We start from the raw sequence: 26,250 nt of genomic DNA, 5'->3' as shown, positions 1-26,250 counted from the left end.
TTGGCGAGAAAAGATTATTGTAATAGGAGCTACCAAAAAAAAAAAGAACCAAACATGTTAAGTGCATGCTAATAAATTATTTCGTTTTATTTATGCAAAATCCTAAGACACCTAAATATACATTGGCCAGGGTTACAATTATGCATAATCTACAAAGGGGCATCTGTTATATTTTATGCATATTAACCAATGAAATATATCATTCATATTTATATTTATTCACATATTTAAGAGGGGTGTCAGAAACTCTCTATACATCTAAAAAAAACATCATACAAAAAATATAGGGCTAGATCACAAGTGGAGCTCTAAATTTTTGCACTTGTTTGCGGGAGCGCAATAATTAACCAGCCATTACAAGTGGCTGGTTATTGCTGCAGCGAGCTCAAGATAGCAATTAGTGCCCTGAAAATTATAGTGAATGCAAATTTTTATGCTAATGTGCCCGGTTTTTAAAAATTTGATTAAAAACAGGGGCACTTTAATTCATCAAAATTTACATTTCACTCCTGTTGTAAAAAAAACTTACCTTTTAATCTTGACAGCAGCTCCAGCTTCCTCCACCCATCGCAAAGCCTCTTCCTGGGTTTAAAATGAGGAATCGAGATTCCTCCAATCACAGCATTGAATCAGACACTGATTCCCCCGGGGGGAAGCCGTGATTGGAAGATGACCTATCCATCATTTCTGACATCAGAAATGGCTTGCGACGACCTGAGGAAGCTGGAGCAGCTGTCAAGATTAAAAGGTAAGTTTTTTTCACGAGTGAAATGTAAATTTTGATGAATTAAAGTGCGCCTGTTTTTAATCAAATTTTTAAAAACCGGGCACTTTAGCAGCAAAATTTACATTCACTTTAACCAGAGATATCTCTGTTTAATTTTCTAAAAGTGCCCCAAATGTAGCATCAGAACGAGGCTCATAACGAGGCTCCTATAGGAGCATATAGAAGCTCGCTCTTGTGAGCACAATGCTTCCTATCAATGCAAACTATTGCTAATTAACTTGTAATACCAGCGCACATTATTGTGTAATAATATTACAAAGTGGAGCGCTAATATCACATGCATGCAAGCGATATTTAGTGCTCCACTTGAAATCTGGCACATATTTTTTAAATATGCAAGTAAATTCTTGCATTCTAGATTTTATTGTTGAACTTTGTGTAAGGTCTTCTTGTTTTGCTCACCATAAGTTAAAGTGAAAGTACATTTGACTGAATAAGTGCCCCGTTTTAAAAAATACTATTAAAAACAGGGGCACTTTCGTTCATTAAAATTTACATTGAAGTGTTTTTATTTTAATCCTTACCTTTTTCTTTTGGAAAACCAGACAGGCGATCCTCCGCCCGCTTCTCCTGCTGTACTTAGCATATTGATGATGAAACCGGCTTCCTCCAATCATTGCGCGGCCTCACAAGCTGGATGCCTTGGGGTGCTCGCAACGATTGGAGGAAGCCTTTTTCGTCATTGCGTTGCTAAGTAAAGAGGAGCTGTGGGCGGAGGATCGCCGGTCTGGTTTAGGTAAGTATTTAAAAAAAAGCTTCAATGTAAATTTTAATGAATGAAAGTGCCCCTGTTTTAGATAGTATTTTTAAAAAACCAGGCACTCATTCATTCACATTTACATTCACTTTAAATAAATCGGTAAGCATGTGTAAAGGTTGACATAGGAAATCATAGCATTAATCAAAATACACAAATTATGGACATATTTTTTTAAGCATTTGAATAAATTACTAATACTATTCAGGAAGACAAAAGCTATGTTATGTGCAGATAAGACTCTCAATTGGTAGCCATAAGTCAAACACAGTGATCATGTCAGATATTGACTAACTAGTAAGATAAAGGCATTAACTTCAAAGACAGTTTCATACTGTGCAGTAAAATATCTTTATTGCTAACTCTTCTAAACACTAGTGTAATACATTGGCTTGTGCACAGGACAGGTGGTGTAACTAAAGCATTTCTCACAGTTACAAAAATGCTCTTTAAAGGAACATGAAAGCCAATTTTTAAACTTACATGATTCAGACAGTAAATGCATTTTTAAAAAACTTTCTAGTTTGCTGTCAATAGCAAATGTGCTTCATTCTCTTGGTATTCTTTGTTGAATGAGCAGTATTTTTAAAGTAATGTTAGTTTTTTTTGTTAATTGTAAATTAGTATTTTTTAATTTAATGTAATTGGGGTTAATTTAGGGGGTGTTAGGTTAGGGGGCTTAGTAATTAAATTAGTTATTTGCATTGTGGGGGGTTGGCGGATTAGGAGTAAATAGGTTAATTAGGTTTATGCATTGTGGGGGGTTGGCGGATTAGGGGTTAATAGGTTAATTACGTTTATTTCATTTGTGGGTGATGGCGGTTTAGGGGTTAATAGTTTATTAAGGTATATTGCGTTGTGGGGTGATGGCGGTTTAAGGGTTAATCACTTTATTAGGTATATAGCGTTCTTGGGGTTGGTGGATTAGGGGTTAATAGGTTAATTAGATGTTTTGCGATGTGGGGGTTGGCAGATTAGGGGTTAATATACTTTGATAGTTATTGTGGTGGGGGTTGACAGGTAGATAGATATTGCACATGCGTTAGGTGTTAGTTATTATTTTCAGGGAGCTACGGTGCTCACATTTTCAGCGCATGGCTTGCTGCACCTGTCTATGTGTGGCGAGGTGAAAATGAAGTAAAATTTCTCAATTTTTGCCGCTTAAGTCCTTGCACCAAATATGTGATACCAATTTGCGATGCGGTTCTATGTTAGCTTATGGGAGTAAAAATAGTGGGCGATGGGTGAAATATACACGCAGCATTTATATGCGGCACAGTATATGTGATAGCAAAACCGGACTAAAAACAGATGTCTCCGGCTTTTGCGGGCGACACCGCATATGTAATCTTGCCCATGAAGTAAGCCAATAACAATAGGCATATATGTGCTGTGCAGCCACCAATCAGCAGCTAGCACACAGGTGCTTTGTTGCTCATGAGCTTACCTAGATAAATAAAGAGAAGAAAGCATGAATCACCACGTTACTTTCTACACCCCCGCCAGACAACTTCGATTGGCCGACCAAGCCCTCGCAGTCACCCCCCCACATCAGGAAAACCACAGTGGGAGGCAGATCCTTCTCTCACCTGGCAGCCAAGACTTGGAACATCATCCCGCTGCATCTCAGACAAGCTACCGCACTAAGTTCAGAAAGGACCTTAAGACCTGGCTTTATGACTGAACTGCAACCCTCAGCGCCTTGATACCCTTACGGATGAATAGCCACGCTTTACAAGAACCCAATAGATAGATAGATAGATAGATAGATAGATAGATAGATAGATAGATAGAAAGCAAATTAAATAATAGAAGGAAATTGGAAAGTTGTTTGAAATTGTATGTTCTGTCTGAATCATGAATGTATAATTATGAGTTTACTGTCCCCTTTAAAATCATTAGATACACTTTTCATGTACTTATTGCACTTTTCATGAACACAGAGTATCTCCTGTTGTAAGATGTTATTGCCTGTAATAGTCCTGCATTGTACTTGATATGTACATGTGTTTTTTGTCAGTTTTGTTCTTATGTGGCTGCATTTTGTTTGCAACTAAAATGTAATGAAGTTATCTAAATAATTAGAAAATGTTGTGAGCTTTTATCCACCCAGCATTGACACAATTGTCTAAATGGCTGTTAATCTACAATTTATTATACCAGTCATGTATGGAGTTTGGTCTCTTGTTCACAAGACCAAACATTACACATGACTGGCTATCTTGTATAATAACGTTTTCAATATTCAGCAACTTAAAGGGACATAGTACTGAATACATGTCTGTGATAGATAGCTAAAACAATTGTGTTAAATCCGTTTTGCATAAACAAAAATTAGTAAAATCGCTGCGTTTACATTGAAGCTAGCAGGAAATGCATGTTTCTTAATAACCAAGACATTCTAGTCAAAACTGAAATACCCATCAGTTCCTTTTAGTTTTGATTAGGACTAATTTTTGTAATACACTTGCAAAAATTCTTCTAGTTAAAGTTATTGGGCATGCAACATACATAACACATGTCTGAATGCCACATGCACCCACATGAAGGGATTGCTGCATTTAGAGAACTGTTGGTGTGTATTGCTTAGGCAGTAAGAAATATACCCAACACAATACACCATCACCGCCATCTCTTTGAACAGGAGCAATCTCTCCATGCAGGAATACATAGCATCCCAGAGGCAGAACTTTTCCTCACTTTCTGTAATGAGATTTTTTTAGTGAGACATTTTCTGCAGGTCATTCTGAAATACAATTCAATTTAAATTAGGCACTTACACTAAAGCTCCAGTTCAATTGCATTGCAAATTAGCTGCAGACAAAAGAAATTGTTCATTTTTTAAAAATGTTTCTTGAATACATTTTGTTTCCTTTTCTCTTCATCTAACATCCCAAGGTAGCAATGTAGTAATAAAAAGGCACATTGCTCACTAAAAACATTGTACAGCCAGAAATCACAGCTTTGCAGACTAAGAAAGGCTAGGGGTGTGGTTGAAAAATCCCTGAGAGCCAGTCACCAATCAATGTGCTGCCGCTTTGTGGCACTGCTGCATATTTAACTGTTCTCTTCAAATAGCACTTTACTCTGGATGCACTATTTTAAGGAAAACTTACACAGTGCAGCCAGAGCAAAGCTCTGTTTGAAGAGAACTATCTAATGTGGAGCAGTGCTGCAAAGTGTAAGTGCTAAGAGTTCCTGCATGTTACCCATTCTTTCTGCAGACATGCTGCATTTTCTGTGATGACATCTCAGATCACAGCATTTTCTGCCTTGGGGCATGGCATATAGATGTACACTATGTATGATGCATCCACACTAAACGGAAGCATTGTTAGTGGTCACTAGAAATATTTTTGCTGTTACATGTGTATTCAAATATGTATCGAAACACACTGTGGATGCAAAGGAAGTAGCATTAATATTTATCTCTTTTGCACAGGTTTTAGTATACCTTTTGTGTTTTAATACATGTATATTGCAAAACAATTATTCTAATTGAAACTTAAATGCAGAGCTACTATGCACTTTATTCTCACTTGCTGAAAGGAACACTGCCCATAGGTGTAAAGAGACAAACCTCCACATTTTTGTTTTACATTTTGTACAGGAATTGTTTTTACATTTTGTACAGGATTTTTTTTTTACATTTTAAAAATATATATCCTATGTACCTTTAAACAAAACATTGACAAATAGGAACGGCAAAGGCTTAAGTATGCTCAAACATAACATAATTCAACAATAATTTAATTAACACAGTTATTCAGTTTTATTAGACTGAAAAAAATAGAAGAAGAAATTTAATAACATATTTGTGATATGATTTTCAAAGATAGTCAGTAAATTTGAAAATGGTTTTAAAATGCATTGTTGTATATATATGGTTTTAAAATGCATTGTTGTATATATATGGTTTTAAAATGCATTGTTGTGTATATATGGTTTTAAAATGCATTGTTGTATATATATGGTTTTAAAATGCATTGTTGTGTATATATGGTTTTAAAATGCATTGTTGTATATATATGGTTTTAAAATGCATTGTTGTATATATATGGTTTTAAAATGAATTGTTGTATATATATATATGGTTTTAAAATGCATTGTTGTATATATATGGTTTTAAAATGAATTGTTGTATATATATATGGTTTTAAAATGCATTGTTGTATATATATATGGTTTTAAAATGAATTGTTGTATATATATATATGGTTTTAAAATGAATTGTTTTATATATATGGTTTTAAAATGCATTGTTGTATATATATATATGGTTTTAAAATGCATTGTTGTATATATATGGTTTTAAAATGCATTGTTGTATATATATGGTTTTAAAATGCATTGTATATATATATGGTTTTAAAATGCATTGTTATATATGGTTTTAAAATGCATTGTTGTATATATATATATATATGGTTTTAAAATGCATTGTTGTATATATATATGGTTTTAAAATGAATTGTTATATATATATGGTTTTAAAATGAATTGTTATATATATATGGTTTTAAAATGCATTGTTGTATATATATATATATATGGTTTTAAAATGCATTGTTGTATATATATATATATATATATATGGTTTTAAAATGCATTGTTGTATATATATATGGTTTTAAAATGCATAATGTTGCATTGTTGAGTTGAGCTTGTTAAATAGTTTGACAAAATGGAATAGGAATGTAGCTGAAATATTTATCAGATAGACTTTGACATGGTTGACATTTTCAGTCTTGTGCATCTGGTGTTCCCTTCTTACAGAAATAGTGATCTGAAAGTTTGTCAGTTTGTTTGTTTTTTTGCCCTTGGGAAAGCATGCAGGTGTCACAATAAAGCAACATCACTTTACTCACAATTCTTAGACAAGTAGCTACCAAACTTTATTTTGTTTGTAACTCCACTTGCTCAAATATTGTGATTTCTTAGGTTTTCAATTTGCCATATAGAGGCCTAGTTAACAAATGTCTGTCGGACCTGATCCGACAGTGAGGATCAGGTCCGACAGACATCGCTGAATACGGAGAGCAATACGTTCTCAGCATTCAGCATTGCACCAGCAGCTCACAAGAGCTGCTGGTGCAACGCCGACCCTGCAGACTCGCGGCCAATCGGCCGTCAGCAGGGGGGTGTCAATCAACCCGATCGTACTCGATTGAATTCCGGAGATTCCTGTCCGCCTCATCAGAGCAGGGAATTTATTTAATTGTAGTGTAAGGTTAGGTGTTATTGTAACTTAGGTTAGGCTTTATTTTACAGGTAAATTTGTATTTATTTTAGCTATGTAGTTATTAAATAGTTAATAACTATTTAGTAACTATTCTACCTAGTTAAAATAAATACAAACTTGCCTGTAAAATAAAAATAAACCCTAAGCTAGCTACAACGTAACTATTAGCTATATTGTAGCTAGCTTAGGGTTTATTTTATAGGTAAGTATTTAGTTTTAAATAGGAATAATTTAGGTAATGATAGTAATTTTATGTAGATTTATTTAAATTATATTTAAGTTAGGGGGTGTTAGGGTTAGACTTAGATTTAGGGGTTAATACATTTAATATAGTGGTGGCGACTTTGGGGGCGGGAGATTAGGGGTTAATAAATATAATGTAGGTTGCGGCGATGTCCAGAAGATTAGGGGTTAATAAGTATAATGTAGGTGTCGGCGATGTTAGGGGTGGGAGATTAGGGGTTAATAAATTTATTTTAGTGTTTGTGATGCGGGAGGGCCTCGGTTAAGGGGTTAATAGGTAGTTTATGGGTGTTAGTGTACTTTTTAGCACTTTAGTTATGAGTTTTATGCTACAGCTTTGTAGTGTAAAACTCATAACTACTGACTTTAGAATGCGTTACGGATCTTGTCGGTATAGGCTGTACCGCTCACTTTTTGGCCTCCCAGAGCAGACTCATAATACCGGCGCTATGGAATTCCCATAGAAAAAAAGGGTTTACAAACTTTACGTAAGTCGGTTTGCGGTAAGGCCAAACATGTGTGCGGTACACCTATACCTGCAAGACTCGTAATACCAGCAAGCATAAAAAAGCAGCGTTAGGACCTGTTAACGCTGCTTTTTTACCTTAACTCGTTATCTAGCCGTAAGTTTCCTTTTTTTGCTGAGGCTAATTAGGAACAGTATATGTGTTACTAGAATGTGCAGCCATTGGGTGTGGGAATATAGCAATTTTAATTCTAGAGTATGCTCTTAAATTACTGGAAAATAAACAATGATATATATTGCAACGTTTCTGTAGCACATATAAATCTCAGGGTGTTTAATGTCCTTTAAAAAAAAAATCCTAAAAGCCAATGTATTTAATTTCTCTAAACTTAGTAAACTAGTGTTATTCTATTAAAAAAATAGAATAATTTACATATTCTCTGAGTTATCTTGACATGCTTAATGGTCTGTGACACCACTAGCCACAAGCTGTAACACATTAGTTTCTTCTGGCACCATAGGTGAGAATGGCCTAAAACTGACCGAAATATATTTCTCATTCCTCAGCCCAGAACAACCTATATGAAAATATATTTTAATTTGTTTCTTCCACTGAAAATAATTAATGATTTTATATGATAATCTCAAGTGCTATTTATTGCTCCCGCTCAGGTGCTAACAACGCTCGGCTTTTTGCTCGCTTTGGATACCCCATTGAAAGTAAAAAGTTTTCACTCATCCGTTAACCCGACACTCGCAAAAAGCCAAAGTTACAATATTGTGATTGCATTAATGTATTCCGCCATGGAAGTCAATGGAGAACGAAAAGTGGGAAAAACACCCTACTCTGCGCAAACCTCGATTCCATATTCTCAAGTGCGCTAACCAAACATGCAAATATGAATATTTCACATTCCAACATTCTTCACATAGCAGTATATATTTCTATATATATATCGCTGATGTTTTTTTTGGTAAAATAGATATCTATTCCTATATATTTTTATATGATTATATATATATATATATATATATATATATATATATATATATATACAGGTAGCCCTCAGTTTACGCCGGGGTTAGGTTCCAGAAGGAATAGTTGTAAATCAAAACCGTTGTAAATTGAAACCCAGTTTATAATGTAAGTCAATGGGAAGTGAGAGAGTTAGGTTCCAGGCCCCTCTCAAAATTGGCATAAGTAACACCTAATACATTATTTTTAAAGCTTTGAAATGAAGACTTTAAATGCTAAACAGCATTATAAACCTAATAAAATAATTACACAACACAGAATATATAATTAAACTAGGGTAAATTAACAAAAACATTTGCTAAACAGCATTATAAACCTAACAAAATAATCACACAACACAGACTTGCATTTTTCTGCAAACAGTTCTTTCTATGCATTTCAATCTGGACTGATTTATAGACAGGAAGATCTTGTTCCTTTGCAAGCTGCTTGATAGCTCAGGTCTGGTTAAACTGATTAATTTCAGCTTGCTTGGCTTGTATATCTTTGATGCAACACAAGCGGACAGCTCCACCTACTGGCTATTTTAATCAATGCACTGCTTCTCAATGCTTTTCAATAGCAGTCACATGACTGAAAAAAGGTTGTTATTCTGAAATATAAATATATATATATATATATATATATATATATATAAATACACAGAACATATTTCCTTATATGAAGAACATTGTAATGTGAAATATTTACACTAAATACTCATTTTAGCGCCTTGGGTCAGATTATGAGTGGCGCGCTAACAGTTACGGGCAAGCAAAAAGGGGTTTATCTTGGCTGTTTGCATGAGTTGGGTCTATTACTCATATTACAAGTAAATGCGAATGCATGAACGCAATAACAAGTTATGCCAGAATGATTACCTTGTCCTTTAGAGCTCTGGTTAACTATTTCGCAAAAAAAAGTATCACGAAACACATCAAAAATATATTACAAAATACAGTTACACTTATAATAACACCATAATAAAAAAAAGGTCTTAGGTGTTAGAAAAAAAAGGCAGGCCGAGGGCTTTAACATTGAGATACATACATATACATGTCTTAATATGTATGTGTATATATATATATATATATATATATATATAGAGAGAGAGAGAGAGAGAGAGAGAGAGAGCGAGAGAGAGAGAGAGATGATAACATGTGAAATCATATTTATGCAATATTCATTTTTATTAAAGTGTTATACTGTGTAGTTGATGTAAATATTTCACATTCCAATGTTCTTCAGATAGAGGAATACGTTCTAAGTATTTTTAAATAGATATTCCTATATATATATATATATATATATATCTATATATATGTATAGATATATAGTATACCAAAATACCATCAGATATATGTAGAAATATGTATTTATGAATAAATAGAACATATTTTGCTATGTGAAGAACATTGCAATGTGAAATATTAATATTTTCATGTTGGGTTTGCGCACTTGAGAATATACGATTGGGTTTACGCACGAGTATGGTGTTTTTCCCGCATTTTTTGCTCCATTGACTTCTACGGGGGAACACATTAAAGCGATCGTGATATTCTAAGCTTGGCTTTTTGCGTGCATCAGGTTAGTGTGCAAGCAAATTTTTTTATTTTTTTTATTTTATCTTCTAATACGAGACCTACCCAATGTGCAGTAGGAGGGTTAAATACCACTCCACTTGTAATCTGGCCCTTTATTAAATATGAATATTGCATAAATATGTTTTTTCATGTTTTCAGCTACTTGACTGCAAAGGGCTCCAATGCATGTATATGTATATATGTCAATATATGTGTACATATGTATTTATGTGTTTATATGTGTATATATTTCTGCAAATGAATATATCCTATATTATAAAAGGCCAAGTGTTTGTCTGAAGCCGTCATGCGCAGTAGAGACAAACACTTGGCCTTGAGATAGGGAGCGCGAGATACACAGCATAGAGTAGGGAGCGCGAGGTACACAAACAGCTGTGAGGTCTGGGGAGCGCGAGGTAAGCTGATTGAAACAGCCTGAGGCAAGAGATATGGAGCGCGAGCTACTCAACAGCTGTGAGGTGTGCTGCATGAGAAGCGGCCACGCGCTCCCCAGACCTCACAGCTGTTTGTGGCCGACGGGAGCGTTGTGATGGGGGCGTGGCTGGGCGTCGCGATGGGCGTGGCCGGGCGGGTGCCGCCGCGATGGGGCGTGGCCGGGCAGGGTCCCGCGATGTGAAGACTTCAAGACAGAGCCAGAGAGGGAGCAGGAGAGGGGGGGGGGGAGAAGGACCAAAGAGGGGGGGAGAGAGAGCCAAAGAGAAGGGGGGGGAGAGCCAAAGAGAAGGGGGGGAGAGCCAAAGAGAAGGGGGGGAGAGCCAAAGAGAAGGGGGGGGGAGCCAAAGAGAAGGGGGGGAGCCAAAGAGAAGGGGGGGGCAAAGAGAAGGGGGGGAGAGAGCCAAAGAGAAGGGGGGGGGGAGAGACAAAGAGAAGGGGGGGGAGCCAAAGAGAAGGGGGGGGAGAGCCAGAGAGGAAAAAGAGCCAAAAAGGAGAGAGAGCCAAAGAGGGGGGAGAGAGAGCCAAAGAGGGGGGAGAGAGAGCCAAAGAGGGGGGGGGGAGCCAAAGAGGGGGGGAGAGAGCCAAAGGGGGGGGGAGAGAGCCAAAGGGGGGGGGAGAGAGCTAAAGGGGGGAGAGCCAAAGAGGGGGGAGAGAGAGAGCCAAAGAGGAAAGAGAGCCAAAGAGGAGAGCAAAAGAGGGGAGAGAGCCAAAGAGGGGGGAGAGAGAGCCAAAGAGGGGGGGGGGGCAGAGCCAAAGAGGGGGGGCAGAGCCAGAGGGGGGGGGGCAGAGCCAAAGAGGGGGGGGCAGAGCCAAAGAGGGGGGGAGAGAGCCAAAGAGGGGAGAGAGAGAGCAAAGGGGAGGGGAGAGCCAAAGAGGGGGGAGAGAGAGAGCCAAAGAGGAAAGAGAGCCAAAGAGGAGAGAGAGCAAAAGAGGGGGGGGGAGAGCCAAAGAGGGGGGGGAGAGCCAAAGGGGGGGAGAGAGCCAAAGGGGGGGGAGAGAGCCAAAGGGGGGGGGAGAGAGCCAAAGGGGGGGAGAGAGCCAAAGAGGGGGGGAGAGAGCCAAAGAGGAGAGAGAGCAAAAGAGGGGAGAGAGCCAAAGAGGGGGGGGAGAGAGCCAAAGAGGGGGGGGGGGAGAGCCAAAGGGGGGGAGAGAGCCAAAGGGGGGGGGGGAGAGAGCCAAAAGGGGGGAGAGAGAGCCAAAGGGGGGGGGGGGGAGAGCCAAAGAGGGGGGGAGAGAGCCAAAGAGGAGAGAGAGCCAAAGAGGGGAGAGAGCCAAAGAGGGGGGAGGAGAGCCAAAGAGGGGGGAGAGAACAAAAGAGGGGGGAGAGAGAGCAAAAGAAAGGAGGGAGAGAGCCAAAGGAGGGAGAGAGCCAAAGAGGGGAGAGAGAGAGCAAAAGAGGGGAGAGAGAGAGCAAAAGAGGGGAGAGAGAGAGCAAAGGAGAGGGGGGAGAGAGAGCAAAGGAGAGGGGGGAGAGAAAGCAAAAGAGAGGGTGGAGAGAAAGCAAAAGAGAGGGGGGAAGAGAGAGCAAAAGGGAGGGGGGAGAGAGCAAGGGGTGGGGCCGCTGTACTGCAAAAAATGGCCCGTGTACACGGGCTTTAGTACTAGTACACATATAAATACTTAAATATACTGTATATGTACACAAATATATAAACACACTCACAGATCTATGTGAAAGCCCTTTAACACCTAAGCTTGAGCCCTTATAACTATTGATTGCAATTTAAAAAAAAATATTTTTTATTAAATAGTGTTATTATGAGTATAACAGCACTTTGAATTTTATTTTTTTAATGTTTTTTGTGCAACTTTTTATTCAAGCATAACAGTAAACCAGAGTTCTGAGGTCTTGCTAACCTAAATTTATTTGCACTTGAGTGAAAGCAATTACTTTTAACTTGCAATACGTGCGCTACTTCTGACGCACACAAACAGCCGCAATACACCCAATATTGCTCTCGCACAACTGTTAGTGCACCACTCATAATTTGGCCCTTAAAGGGGTATAGAATTCTATAGAAATCCATTATGCATATCAAAAAGCACTATTTAAAGGACCAGTCAACACAGTAGATTTGCATAATCAACAATTGCAAGATAAAAAGACAATGCAATAGCGCGGATCAGGTCCGCAAGACATTGTGGAATGCGGAGAGCAATACTCTCTCCGCATTTAACATTGCACCAGCAGCTCACAAGAGCTGCTGGTGCAATGCCGCCCCCTGCTGACTAGCGGCCAATGGGCCACCAGCAGGGGGTGTCAATCAACCCAATCGTACTCGATCGGGTTGAATTGTTGCGATTCCTGTCCGCCTGCTCAGAGCAGGCAGACAGGGTTATGTGACCGCTGCTTCATAACTGCTGTTTCTGGCGAGTCTGAAGACTCGCCAGAAACACGGGCCGTCAAGCCCCTTTCGGAGCTTGATAGATAGGCCCCTTAGTTTGAACTTCAAATGAGTAGTAGATTTTTTTTCTGACAATTTTAAAAGTTATGTCTTTTCCACTCCCCCTGTACCATGTGACAGCCATCAGCCAATCACAAATGCATACAATACCATGTGACAGCCATCAGCCATTCACAAATGCATACACACTTATTCTTGCACATGCTCAGTAGGAGCTGGTGGCTCAAAAAGTTTAAATATAAAAAGACTGCACATTTAGTTAATGGAAGTAAATTGGAAAGTTTTTTAAAATGGCATGCTCTATCTGAATAATGCAAGTTTAATTTTGATTGAGTGTCTCTTTAACAATTTTACAGGTTTTTTTTTTTTTGCATGAAAGTCTCAAGCGGTTTATTTTGAACAGAAAGTGTATCTTTGTGCAGTGGATAGCTGCTTGCTCGCTGACAAAAACATTTTCACCAATCTATTACAAGAAAGGATAAAACAGAAAGTGTTTTTTTAATGTCTCAGTACAAGAACAATACAAATTATCCCATTATCCTCTTTTAAATTCAGCAAAAAATAAGTATTCTCCCATTATTATTAATAATAATCATCTTCATCATCATCATAATACCCTCTCTCTGAATAACACAATTATTTATGAGTGTGGGGCTCATTTATCAAGCTCCGTATGGAGCTTGAAGGGCCGTGTTTCTGGCGAGCCTTCAGACTCGCCAGAAACACCAGCTATGAAGCAGCGGTCTAAAGACTGCTGCTCCATAACCTGTCCGTCTGCTCTGAGGAGGCGGACAGAGATCGCGTGAAATCAACCCGATCCAATACGATCGGGTTGATTGACACCCCCTGCTAGCGGCTGATTGGCCGCAAATCTGCAGGGGGCGGTGTTGCACCAGCAATTCACAAGAGCTGCTGGTGCAATGCTGAATACGGAGAGCGTATTGCTCTCATGCAGAGAGCGTATTGCTGTCCGCATTCAGCGATGTCTGTCGGACATGATCCGCTGATCGGATCATGTCGGACAGACATTTCATAAATAGGCCCCTGTGTGTTGTTAAAATTTGAATTATTTATTTGCTACCGCAATGAGATTTAAAAGAGACATTAAAAAAGTTTTAAACAGTTAACAAACAATCAAAATATCCGGCACTGTGCTTTTTTGTTTTATGAATCTAGTAAAGTAGTTTTGCATCAGATAGATACCTTGATATGTAATAAAGAAGTCTATATATGCCTGGGTGAAAGCAGTAGTTTATTTAGCCCAGACAACTGGGAAACCTGCAGCCTCCTGAAAGCCAAAAAATATGAATTCAAATTTCCTTCATATATTCCTCACAACTAGAGTTCGTGGATGCATCAAGTGGTTATACAATCTCCCAGAGCCAGTGATAATTGATATGTTCAAATAAAATAGAATAAAAAATAAAAAATAATCAAAGATTTGAAGAGCATAGGAATCGGAAAGTATCATGTCACAGAACAACACCTCATAATTAGGGATGGGCGAATGTGTTTATATCCGAATTCGAATGTTAGAACGAATGTTATTGTAGAAATTCGATTTACATAATAGAATGTTGATAAGAACGAATATTCTTAAAAATTCCATTTTCGAATGTTATTTACAGTTTTTGAATGTCACATTCGAATTCGAATGTCACATTCGAATTCGAATATTACATTCAAATTCGAATGTTACATTCAACTATATCACATTCGAATTTGAATATTACATTTATAAAACACAATTGTAGACTAGAAACACTATTTCTAATGTCACATTCGAATCGAATATCACATTCAAATCAAATGTCACATTCGAATTCGAATATTACATTTATAAAACACAGTATTAGACTAGAAATACTATTTTGAATTCTAATGTCACATTCAAATCGAATATCACATTTGAATCAAATATCACATTTGAATCGAATATCACATTTAAAACACAGTATTAGACTAGAAATACTATTTCAAATTCGAATGTGACATTTGAATTCGAATGTGACATTGAAATTCGAATATTACATTTATTAAACACAGTTGTAGACTAGAAATACTATTTCAAATTTGAATGTCACATTCGAATTCGAATATTACATTTTGAAATTGAATGAATACATAGCTAAACATTCTATTATTCGAACAAATATTTTTGAATTTTATTGAAAAATTTGAAAACGAAAATTCGAAAATAGAATGTTAGAATGTTATATAAACATTCGAAATTTGATTCAAACGAATGAATGTATCAAAAGTCATTTTAAATTTCGAATTTTTAGAAACATTTGCCCATCCCTACTCACAATTTGCTGCCCCACGCTAAACCATGGTGCCCTAGCAGGAAAAACCTAACCAATTCTCTTTTGTCTTAAAGGGATATGAAACCCAACATTTTTCTTTTATGATTCAGATAGAGAATACAAATTTAATCAACATTCCAATTTACTTCAATTTTCTAATTTGCTTCATTCTTTAGATATCCTTTGCTAAAGAAATAGCAATGCACATGGGAGAGACAATCACACAAGGCATCTATGTGCAGTCACCAATCAGCAGCTATTAAAAAAAAACAAAAAACTTTTGTGATTCAGATTGAGCATGAAATTTTAAGCAACTTTCTAATTTACTCCTATTATCAAATTTTCTTCATTCTCTTGGTATCTTTATTTGAAATGCAAGAATGTAAGTTTAGATGCCGGCCCATTTTTGGTGAACAACCTGGGTTGTCCTTGCTGATTGGTGGATAAATTCATCCACCAATAAAAAAAGTGCTATCCATAGTACTGAAACCAAAAAAAAAGCTCAGATGCCTTCTTTTTCAAATAATGATAGCAAGAGAAAGAAGAAAAAATGATAATAGGAGTAAATTAGAAAGTTGCTTAAAATTGCATGCTCTTTTTGAATTACAAAAGAAAAAATTTGGGTTCAGTGTCCCTTTAAGCAAAATTAGATATGATATTCAACAAAGGATTTCAAGAGAATGAAGCAAATTAGAAAATTAAAAGTAAATTGGAAAGTTGTTTAAAATTGCATGCTCTTTCTAAATCATGAATGAAAAAAATGTGTTTTATGTGCATTTAAGGAGCCTACAGTTCTTTACTTACTGCAAAAACAAAATTAAACAAACATACAAGTTGATGGAAAGGTATTTAGCTTGGCTGTCAATCAAACGCCTGATATGCAGGGCTAGTGCACATGCACCCGAGTGCTGGTAATAACATCTAAAGTTATCCAATAACTGAATGATTGAACTTGCTGTCTTTCATTAGAAAACCCCTTCAAAGGGGAAATATGGGAAAAGTCTAATACTGAAAATAAAGAAATGTTGTTAGCTAACAACTCTCATCAAGAATACAATACTGCCCTATGTGCATTAAAGCCGATCTTTCTAAAGTTATAATTTTGCAGCCAGGGCATATTGATATGACCTACATTGCTAATTGTGTTTCATCCTATTACTATTGATCCAGGAAAAGGAAATTAGAAAAAAAATAATAACAGAGGAACTCTTGCAGTTGTGCTTCCTGCTATGGCTACCTAAAATAATAATTTTAATTATTAAGCACAAGTAAATTAGCATTAATATTTGTGTTGCTATAGCTTATTTTGCTTTAGCACAGAATAAAATTACAATGACATAAAAGCTTTGTTTAAAGGGCATAGAAACTATTAGCAAAAGCTGTCAATGTATCCCCAAACTGTATGAACAGTATGCCCTTTTTTTTACATTTTCATCTCTATATAGATAGAATGACAGACAGACTGACAGAGAGCCAGCATTATGTTCTATGAAAATCAGTAAGAGCTATTAAAAGATAACAGTTAAAGGGACAGTAAACACTTGTGTCTGTAAACAGCCAAATTCGCCTGTTTACGGGCGCGTGATAACTAACAAGCCATTACAAGTGGTTGGTTATTGCTCCTCGAGCTCATGGTAGCAATTAGCGCTCAGAAAATTAACCAGAGAACAGACCTCTGGTTAATTTTGTAAATGTGCCCCAGTTGGCCTCAAATATAATGGTGTGTTCTTTATTAAAAAATAAAAGTAGTAGTATCTTTATTTTTAATAAAGTAACTGCACAAATAATTGATAAGGGGCTAAAGTTAGTGGGTGTGGTGAAAAAAAACAGCACTGAAAAGTGCCTTTATATTGCGGTCTATAATATACAAGCCCCACTGGCGCTCTGAACAGCTGCAGTATTTAAAATGCTGCTGCACTGAGAATATCTAGATATGCTTCACATGCACTTTTACTAGAAGTACTTTTGCCAATACATGTATAAAGCAAATATGTTTCTTTTAAAGATGTAATTCATCATGTGCATTTAAATTTTGACTGGAATGACCCTTTAACTCCTTATTCAGTCTTCTAGAAGCATAGATCATTTTGTAACTAGCTGTGGTTAGGCTTTAGTAATATAGTAGTAATTAGTTAGAGCTGACGTGAAATGTTGTCAGCAAACAACTAAATGTTTCCTTTCCACAAACCATTGACCTGACTTTATTGCAAATTGGTTTCCTTGATAACTTGTCTCCAGCTCAGAGCCGGAACAGGAAACGTTTTATGATTTATTGATAGAGACGTCACTCATTTTACATACAGCGTAGAAACAGGCAGCGTATTTGTCACACCAGACAGGCATGTATCTTCAGTCTCATTGTGTTGTGAAAAAGGATGAAATTATGCAGTTTGTCCGGTATTTTTGCATAATATATGCTCAGCATTACCATTGACTTGTCTATATTATGTGTACACACACATTTGTATTCAAACAGTGAGAAGTATTAATCCTGATCAGAACTATATCAGCCATGAAAAATATTTAAAAAGGTGGTTTAACATAATGCTCAATAAAAATGGTATCTTGCATCCTTGTGGTACGTGTGTTTTTTTAGTACCAGGAAAAGTGCTGCTACATACAGCTTGCTTCAAACACATCCCCAATAAAAGACCAGATTACAAGTGGAGTGGTATTAAACGCTAAAAGTAAGCTTTTTTTGTGCATGTCAGGTTGCGTTTGTATTACAAGTTGAAAGTGAACTGTTTTCGTTCGCCCTAACTCAATGCGCATAAAAAGCCAAAACTGTCACACGACTATTTATAAATACTTAGAACATATTCTGCTATGTGCAGAACATTGGAATGCAAATGATTTACATAAAATACACAGTATAACACTTTATTAAATATGAATAGTGCATAAATATGCTTTTACATGTTTTCATCTACTTAACGGCAAAGGGCTTTTAAAGGGACAGTCAAGTCCAAAAAAAACTTTCATGTTTCAAATGGGGCATGTAATTTTAAACAACTTTCCAGTTTACTTTTATCACCAATTTTGCTTTGTTCTCTTGGTATTCTTATTTGAAAGCTAAACCTAGGAAGGTGCATATGATAATTTCAAAGCCCTTGAAGGCCGCCTCTAATCACATGCTTTTTTATTTGCTTTTCACAACAGGGGAGAGCTAGTTCATGTAAACCATATAGATAACATTGTGATCACGTCCGTGGATTGTGGCAGACACTACACTAATTGGCTAAAATGAAAGTCAATAGATAATAAATAAAAAGTCATGTGATCAGGGGGTTGTCAGAAGATGCTTAGATACAAGTTAATCACAGAGGTAAAAAGTATATTAATATAACAGTGTTGGTTAAGCAAAACTGGGGATTGGGTAATAAAGGGATTATCTATCTTTTAAAGCAACAAAAATTCTGGTGTTGACTGCCCCTTTAAAGGGACACTGTACCCAAAATTTTTCTTTTGTGATTCAGATAGCGCATGCAATTTTAAGCAACTTTCTAATTTACTCCTATTATCAATTTTTTTCATTCTCTTGATATCTTTATTTGAAAAAGAAGGCATCTAAGCTTTTTTTTCTCTTGTTAAGTGTATCCAGCCAACGGATCATCCATTACTTATGGGATATTAACTCCTCCCCAACAGGAAGTGCAAGAGGATTCACCCAGCAGAGCTGCTATATAGCTCCTCCCCTAACTGCCATTCCCAGTCATTCTCTTGCACCCAACGAATAGATAGGATGTGTGAGAGGACTGTGGTGATTATACTTAGTTTCATACCTTCAATCAAAAGTTTGTTATTTTATAATAGCACCGGAGTGTGTTATTCCTTCTCTGGTAGAATTTGAAGAAGAATCTACCTGAGTTTTTCTATGATTTTAGCCGGAGTAGTTAAGATCATATTGCTGTTTCTCGGCCATCTGAGGAGAGGTAAACTTCAGATCAGGGGACAGCGGGCAGATTAATCTGCAAAGAGGTATGTAGCAGCTTATTATTTTCTGACAATGGAATTGATGAGAAAATTCTGCCATACCGATATAATGTAAACTCAGCCTTAAATGCAGTAGCAGCAACTGGTATCAGGCTGTCATGTATGTATATTTTACACTTCAGTATTCTGGGGAATGGCACTTCACTGGAATTATACTGTATGCATAAAACTTTAGCCTAATTTGCAGGGACTAGCAACAGGCTTTTTAATAACACTCAATTTATTAATGTTAAACGTTTTTTGCTGGCATGTAAAATCGTTTAATTTTCTGAGGTACTGGGTGAAAAAATGTTTTGGGCACTATTTTTTTCCACTTGGCAGTCGTTTTATTTAATTTATGACAGTTTACTGACTTTTTTTTTTTTTTTCTGCTATCAGGGTTAGTTATCCTTTGCTAATGGGAGCAATACTTTGCTAAAATTGTGTTTTTTACAAAGATTTGATGCTATAACTTTTCAGTTTATTAATTTTCAACTGTCATAACTTTTTCTGTGCTTCTTATAGGCACAGTACGTTTTCATATTATAGTAAATTACTTGAAAAGTATTTCCAAGTTGCTAGTTTATTTGCTAGTGTGTTAAACATGTCTGATTCAGAGGAAGATATCTGTGCTATATGTGCTAAAGCCAAAGTGGAGCCCAATAGAAATTTATGTACTAACTGTATTGATGCTACTTTAAATAAAAGTCAATCTGTACAAATTGAACATATTTCACCAAACAACGAGGGGAGAGTTATGCCGACTAACTCGCCTCACGTGTCAGTACCTGCATCTCCCGCTCGGGAGGTGCGTGATATTGTAGCGCCGAGTACATCTGGGCGGCCATTACAAATCACATTACAGGATATGGCTACTGTTATGACTGAAGTTTTGGCTAAATTACCAGAACTAAGAGGTAAGCGTGATCACTCTGGGGTGAGAACAGAGTGCGCTGATAATATTAGGGCCATGTCAGACACTGCGTCACAATTTGCAGAACATGAGGACGGAGAGCTTCATTCTGCGGGTGACGGTTCTGATCCAAACAAACTGGATTCAGATATTTCAAATTTTAAATTTAAGCTGGAAAACCTCCGTGTACTACTAGGGGAGGTGTTAGCGGCTCTGAATGATTGTAACACAGTTGCAATACCAGAGAAAATGTGTAGGTTGGATAAATATTTTGCGGTACCGGCGAGTACTGACGTTTTTCCTATACCTAAGAGACTTACTGAAATTGTTACTAAGGAGTGGGATAGACCCGGTGTGCCGTTCTCACCCCCTCCGATATTTAGAAAGATGTTTCCAATAGACGCCACCACACGGGACTTATGGCAAGTCCCTAAGGTGGAGGGAGCAGTTTCTACTTTAGCTAAGCGTACCACTATCCCGGTGGAGGATAGCTGTGCCTTTTCAGATCCAATGGATAAAAAGTTAGAGGGTTACCTTAAGAAAATGTTTGTTCAACAAGGTTTTATATTGCAACCTCTTGCATGCTTTGCGCCTGTCACGGCTGCAGCAGCATTTTGGTTTGAGTCTCTGGAAGAGACACTTGAATCAGCTCCATTAGATGAGATTACACACAAGCTTAAAGCCCTTAAGTTAGCTAACTCATTTATTTCAGATGCCGTAGTACATTTAACTAAACTTACGGCTAAGAATTCCGGATTCGCCATTCAGGCACGCAGAGCACTGTGGCTAAAATCCTGGTCAGCTGACGTTACTTCTAAATCTAAATTGCTTAATATACCTTTCAAAGGGCAGACCTTATTCGGGCCCGGGTTGAAAGAAATTATCGCTGACATTACAGGAGGTAAAGGCCATGCCCTGCCTCAAGACAGAGCCAAACCTAAGGCTAGACAGTCTAATTTTCGTTCCTTTCGTAATTTGAAAGCAGGAGCAGCATCAACTTCCTCTGCACCAAAACAGGAAGGAGCTGTTGCTCGCTACAGACAAGGCTGGAGACCTAACCAGTCCTGGAACAAGGGCAAGCAGGCCAGGAAACCTGCTGCTGCCCCTAAGACAGCATGAATCGAGGGCCCCCGATCCGGGAACGGATCTAGTGGGGGGCAGACTTTCTCTCTTCGCCCAGGCTTGGGCAAGAGATGTCCAGGATCCCTGGGCGTTAGAGATCATATCTCAGGGATACCTTCTAGACTTCAAATTCTCTCCCCCAAGAGGGAGATTTCATCTGTCAAGGTTGTCAACAAACCAAATAAAGAAAGAGGCGTTTCTACGCTGCGTACAAGATCTTTTATTAATGGGAGTGATCCATCCGGTTCCGCGGTCGGAACAAGGACAAGGGTTTTACTCAAATCTGTTTGTGGTTCCCAAAAAAGAGGGAACTTTCAGGCCAATCTTGGATTTTAAGATCCTAAACAAATTCCTAAGAGTTCCATCGTTCAAAATGGAAACTATTCGGACAATTTTACCCATGATCCAAAAGGGTCAGTACATGACCACAGTGGATTTAAAGGATGCTTACCTTCACATACCGATTCACAAAGATCATTACCGGTATCTAAGGTTTGCCTTTCTAGACAGGCATTACCAGTTTGTAGCTCTTCCATTCGGATTGGCTACGGCTCCGAGAATCTTCACAAAGGTTCTGGGTGCTCTTCTGGCGGTACTAAGACCGCGAGGAATTGCGGTAGCTCCGTACCTAGACGACATTCTGATACAAGCTTCAAGCTTTCAAACTGCCAAGTCTCATACAGAGTTAGTACTGGCATTTCTAAGGTCGCATGGATGGAAGGTGAACGAAAAGAAGAGTTCTCTCTTTCCACTCACAAGAGTTCCCTTCTTGGGGACTCTTATAGATTCTGTAGAAATGAAGATTTACCTGACAGAAGACAGGTTAACAAAGCTTCAAAATGCATGCCGTGTCCTTCATTCCATTCAACACCCGTCAGTAGCTCAATGCATGGAGGTGATCGGCTTAATGGTAGCAGCAATGGACATAGTACCCTTTGCACGTCTACATCTCAGACCGCTGCAATTGTGCATGCTAAGTCAGTGGAATGGGGATTACTCAGACTTGTCCCCTACTCTGAATCTGGATCAAGAGACCAGAAATTCTCTTCTATGGTGGCTTTCTCGGCCACATCTGTCCAGGGGGATGCCATTCAGCAGGCCGGACTGGACAATTGTAACAACAGACGCCAGCCTACTAGGTTGGGGCGCTGTCTGGAATTCTCTGAAGGCTCAGGGACAATGGAATCAGGAGGAGAGTCTCCTACCAATAAACATTCTGGAATTGAGAGCAGTTCTCAATGCCCTTCTGGCTTGGCCCCAGTTAACAACTCGGGGGTTCATCAGGTTTCAGTCGGACAACATCACGACTGTAGCTTACATCAACCATCAGGGAGGGACAAGAAGCTCCCTAGCAATGATGGAAGTATCAAAGATAATTCGCTGGGCAGAGTCTCACTCTTGCCACCTGTCAGCAATCCACATCCCGGGAGTGGAGAACTGGGAGGCGGATTTCTTAAGTCGTCAGACTTTTCATCCGGGGGAGTGGGAACTTCATCCGGAGGTCTTTGCCCTAATACTTCGACGTTGGGGCAAACCAGAGATAGATCTCATGGCGTCTCGACAGAACGCCAAGCTTCCTCGTTACGGGTCCAGATCCAGGGATCCGGGAGCGGTTCTGATAGATGCTTTGACAGCACCTTGGACCTTCGGGATGGCTTATGTGTTTCCACCCTTCCCGATGCTTCCTCGATTGATTGCCAGAATCAAACAGGAGAGAGCATCAGTGATTCTAATAGCGCCTGCATGGCCACGCAGGACTTGGTATGCAGATCTAGTGGACATGTCATCCTGTCCACCTTGGTCGCTACCTCTGAAACAGGACCTTCTGATCCAGGGTCCCTTCAAACATCAAAATCTAATTTCTCTGAAGCTGACTGCTTGGAAATTGAACGCTTGATTTTATCAAAACGTGGTTTTTCTGAGTCAGTTATTGATACCTTAATACAGGCTAGGAAGCCTGTTACCAGAAAGATTTACCATAAGATATGGCGCAAATACTTATATTGGTGCGAATCCAAGAGTTACTCATGGAGTAAGGTTAGGATTCCGAGGATATTGTCTTTTCTACAAGAAGGTTTAGAAAAGGGTTTATCCGCTAGTTCCTTAAAGGGACAGATTTCAGCTCTGTCCATTCTTTTACACAAACGTCTGTCAGAAGTTCCGGACGTTCAAGCTTTTTGTCAGGCTTTAGCTAGGATCAAGCCTGTGTTTAAAACTGTTGCTCCACCATGGAGTTTGAACTTAGTTCTTAATGTTTTACAGGGGGTTCCGTTTGAACCCCTTCATTCCATTGATATCAAGTTGTTATCTTGGAAAGTTCTGTTTTTAATGGCGATTTCCTCGGCTCGAAGAGTCTCTGAGTTATCTGCCTTACATTGTGATTCTCCTTATCTGATTTTTCATTCAGACAAGGTAGTTCTGCGTACTAAACCTGGGTTCCTACCTAAGGTGGTCACTAACAGGAATATCAATCAAGAGATTGTGGTTCCATCTTTGTGTCCTAATCCTTCTTCGAAAAAGGAACGTCTGCTACACAATCTAGATGTAGTCCGTGCCCTGAAATTTTATCTACAGGCAACTAAGGATTTTCGACAAACGTCTTCCCTGTTTGTCGTTTATTCTGGTCAGAGGAGAGGTCAAAAAGCTTCGGCTACCTCTCTCTCCTTTTGGCTTCGTAGCATAATATGGTTAGCCTATGAGACTGCTGGACAGCAGCCTCCTGAAAGAATTACAGCACATTCTACTAGAGCTGTGGCTTCCACTTGGGCCTTTAAGAATGAGGCTTCTGTTGAACAGATTTGCAAGGCTGCAACTTGGTCTTCTCTTCATACTTTTTCCAAATTTTACAAATTTGACACTTTTGCTTCTTCGGAGGCTGTTTTTGGGAGAAAGGTTCTTCAGGCAGTGGTTCCTTCCGTATAAAGAGCCTGCCTGTCCCTCCCGTCATCCGTGTACTTTAGCTTTGGTATTGGTATCCCATAAGTAATGGATGATCCGTGGACTGGATACACTTAACAAGAGAAAACATAATTTATGCTTACCTGATAAATTTATTTCTCTTGTAGTGTATCCAGTCCACGGCCCGCCCTGTCACTTTAAGGCAGGTAATTTTTCCATTAAACTACAGTCACCACTGTACCCTATGGTTTTCCTTTCACTGCATGTTTTCGGTCGAATGACTGGTAATGGCAGTTAGGGGAGGAGCTATATAGCAGCTCTGCTGGGTGAATCCTCTTGCACTTCCTGTTGGGGAGGAGTTAATATCCCATAAGTAATGGATGATCCGTGGACTGGATACACTACAAGAGAAATAAATTTATCAGGTAAGCATAAATTATGTTTTTTTTATTCAGAACTCTTGACACCACTTTTTCATTGGTGGATGAATTTATCCACCAATCAGCAAGGACAACCCAGGTTGTTCACAAAAAATGGGCTGGCATCTAAAATTACATTCTTGCATTTCAAATAAAGATACCAAGAGAATGAAGAACATTTGATAATAGGAGTAAATTAGAAAATTGCTTAAAATGTTATGCTCTATCTGAATCCCGAAAGAAAATTTTTGGGTTCAGTGTCCCTTTAAGTAAATATATATGTACACACATCTATACATACACACATATGTGTGTGTATATATATATATATATATACATACATATACATCTTTAGACATGTATATGTATGTCTGTCTATGTTAAAGCCCTTTGCCTGCCTTTTAATAATGTTTATTAGATGGTGTTATTATGAGTATAGCTGTACTTTGTAATGTATTTTTTTATGTGTTTTGTGACATTTGTTTGTTTTGCAAAATAGTTGGATGTGGTAATCATACTATCGTAAATCGTGATTGCGCTCAAGTGATCTCGTTTATTTTCAACTTCTAATAGTGATAAACCCGACATGCGGAAACACATTTTCACTTGCGTGTAACTGTTAACGCGCCACTTGTAATATAAGCCAAGTCTAAACACTTGTAAAACAAATTACCACTTTCTGTGAAAGTCCTGGTAGCGAAGGGGTTAACATCCTTTTTGCTGCGGTTATTTTTCAATAGCCAAACTCTGTCCACAATTTGCCTCATTCAGAAGAGCCATGCTGGGCTTTAGTCCAAAGACAACAAAGCTAGTCACAGTCATACAGTTAGAATAAAGCAATAATCTGATAAAGCCAATTAGGGACATATACTTTATGTAGCAGAGTTATCCTTCAGACGTCAGCAGGGTGCATTTCAAGTAATTTGAAATTGCTCAATTATCCAAGCTAAATACTTGCAAGGGGAGCATAATAAATAATGAAAATATATTGCAGAGTTGTTTCATTGCTCATAAGTAAACATTTTTATTTTAAAATCTCAAAGCTGTTTACTGTCCCTTTAATTAACCACTGGAATGGAGACCAGGAAGATGAAGATTAAGTGTTTCAAGGGATCTATCCCTTAACTGCTCTTGCTTTGTAACACTTATGATTTAAATGTATTCAAGCACCTTTTGTCTGGTATATACTATGGTACTATATATATATATATATATATATATATATACAGTATATACACAGTATATATATATATATATATATATATAGAGAGAGAGAGAGAGAGAGAGAGAGAGAGAGAGAGAGAGAGAGAGAGAGAGAGAGAGAGAGTATATAGTTAATTTAAGTAAGGTGTGCATTAACTAAAATTGCCTAATATTAATGTGAATTCATATGCTTTATTAATGTCTTATTGTTTAAGCTTCTTCATAAAAAAGGGGCTGCACATTTCTTTGATTTATATTTTGACCCACATTTAAATGTGTATTAGAAAGCAGGAGTGAAAAGGACTAGGGTTTTGTCGGTGGAATGGAAAATTCTTTCCTGATTTGAAGAAAATTGGGTCTGTTCAATCTATTAACACATAACAAGGTTATAGATATATGCATAAATATGCACTAAATGGCAAACACCTTTTGCAAAATGATACCCTCAATCTATTTGAAACTT

At 38.0% G+C, this 26,250-nt stretch overlaps 1 protein-coding gene across 1 annotated transcript in view; it reads left to right on the top strand.

Moving 5' to 3' along the window:
• PLCB4 (phospholipase C beta 4) overlaps positions 1-26,250 on the top strand; it is a 788,735-nt gene that overhangs the window by 442,400 nt on the left and 320,085 nt on the right.

Source organism: Bombina bombina, chromosome 4 (assembly GCF_027579735.1).
Source record: "Bombina bombina isolate aBomBom1 chromosome 4, aBomBom1.pri, whole genome shotgun sequence".
Lineage (NCBI taxonomy): Eukaryota > Metazoa > Chordata > Amphibia > Anura > Bombinatoridae > Bombina > Bombina bombina.
This window is presented reverse-complemented; position numbering and strand designations above follow the sequence as displayed.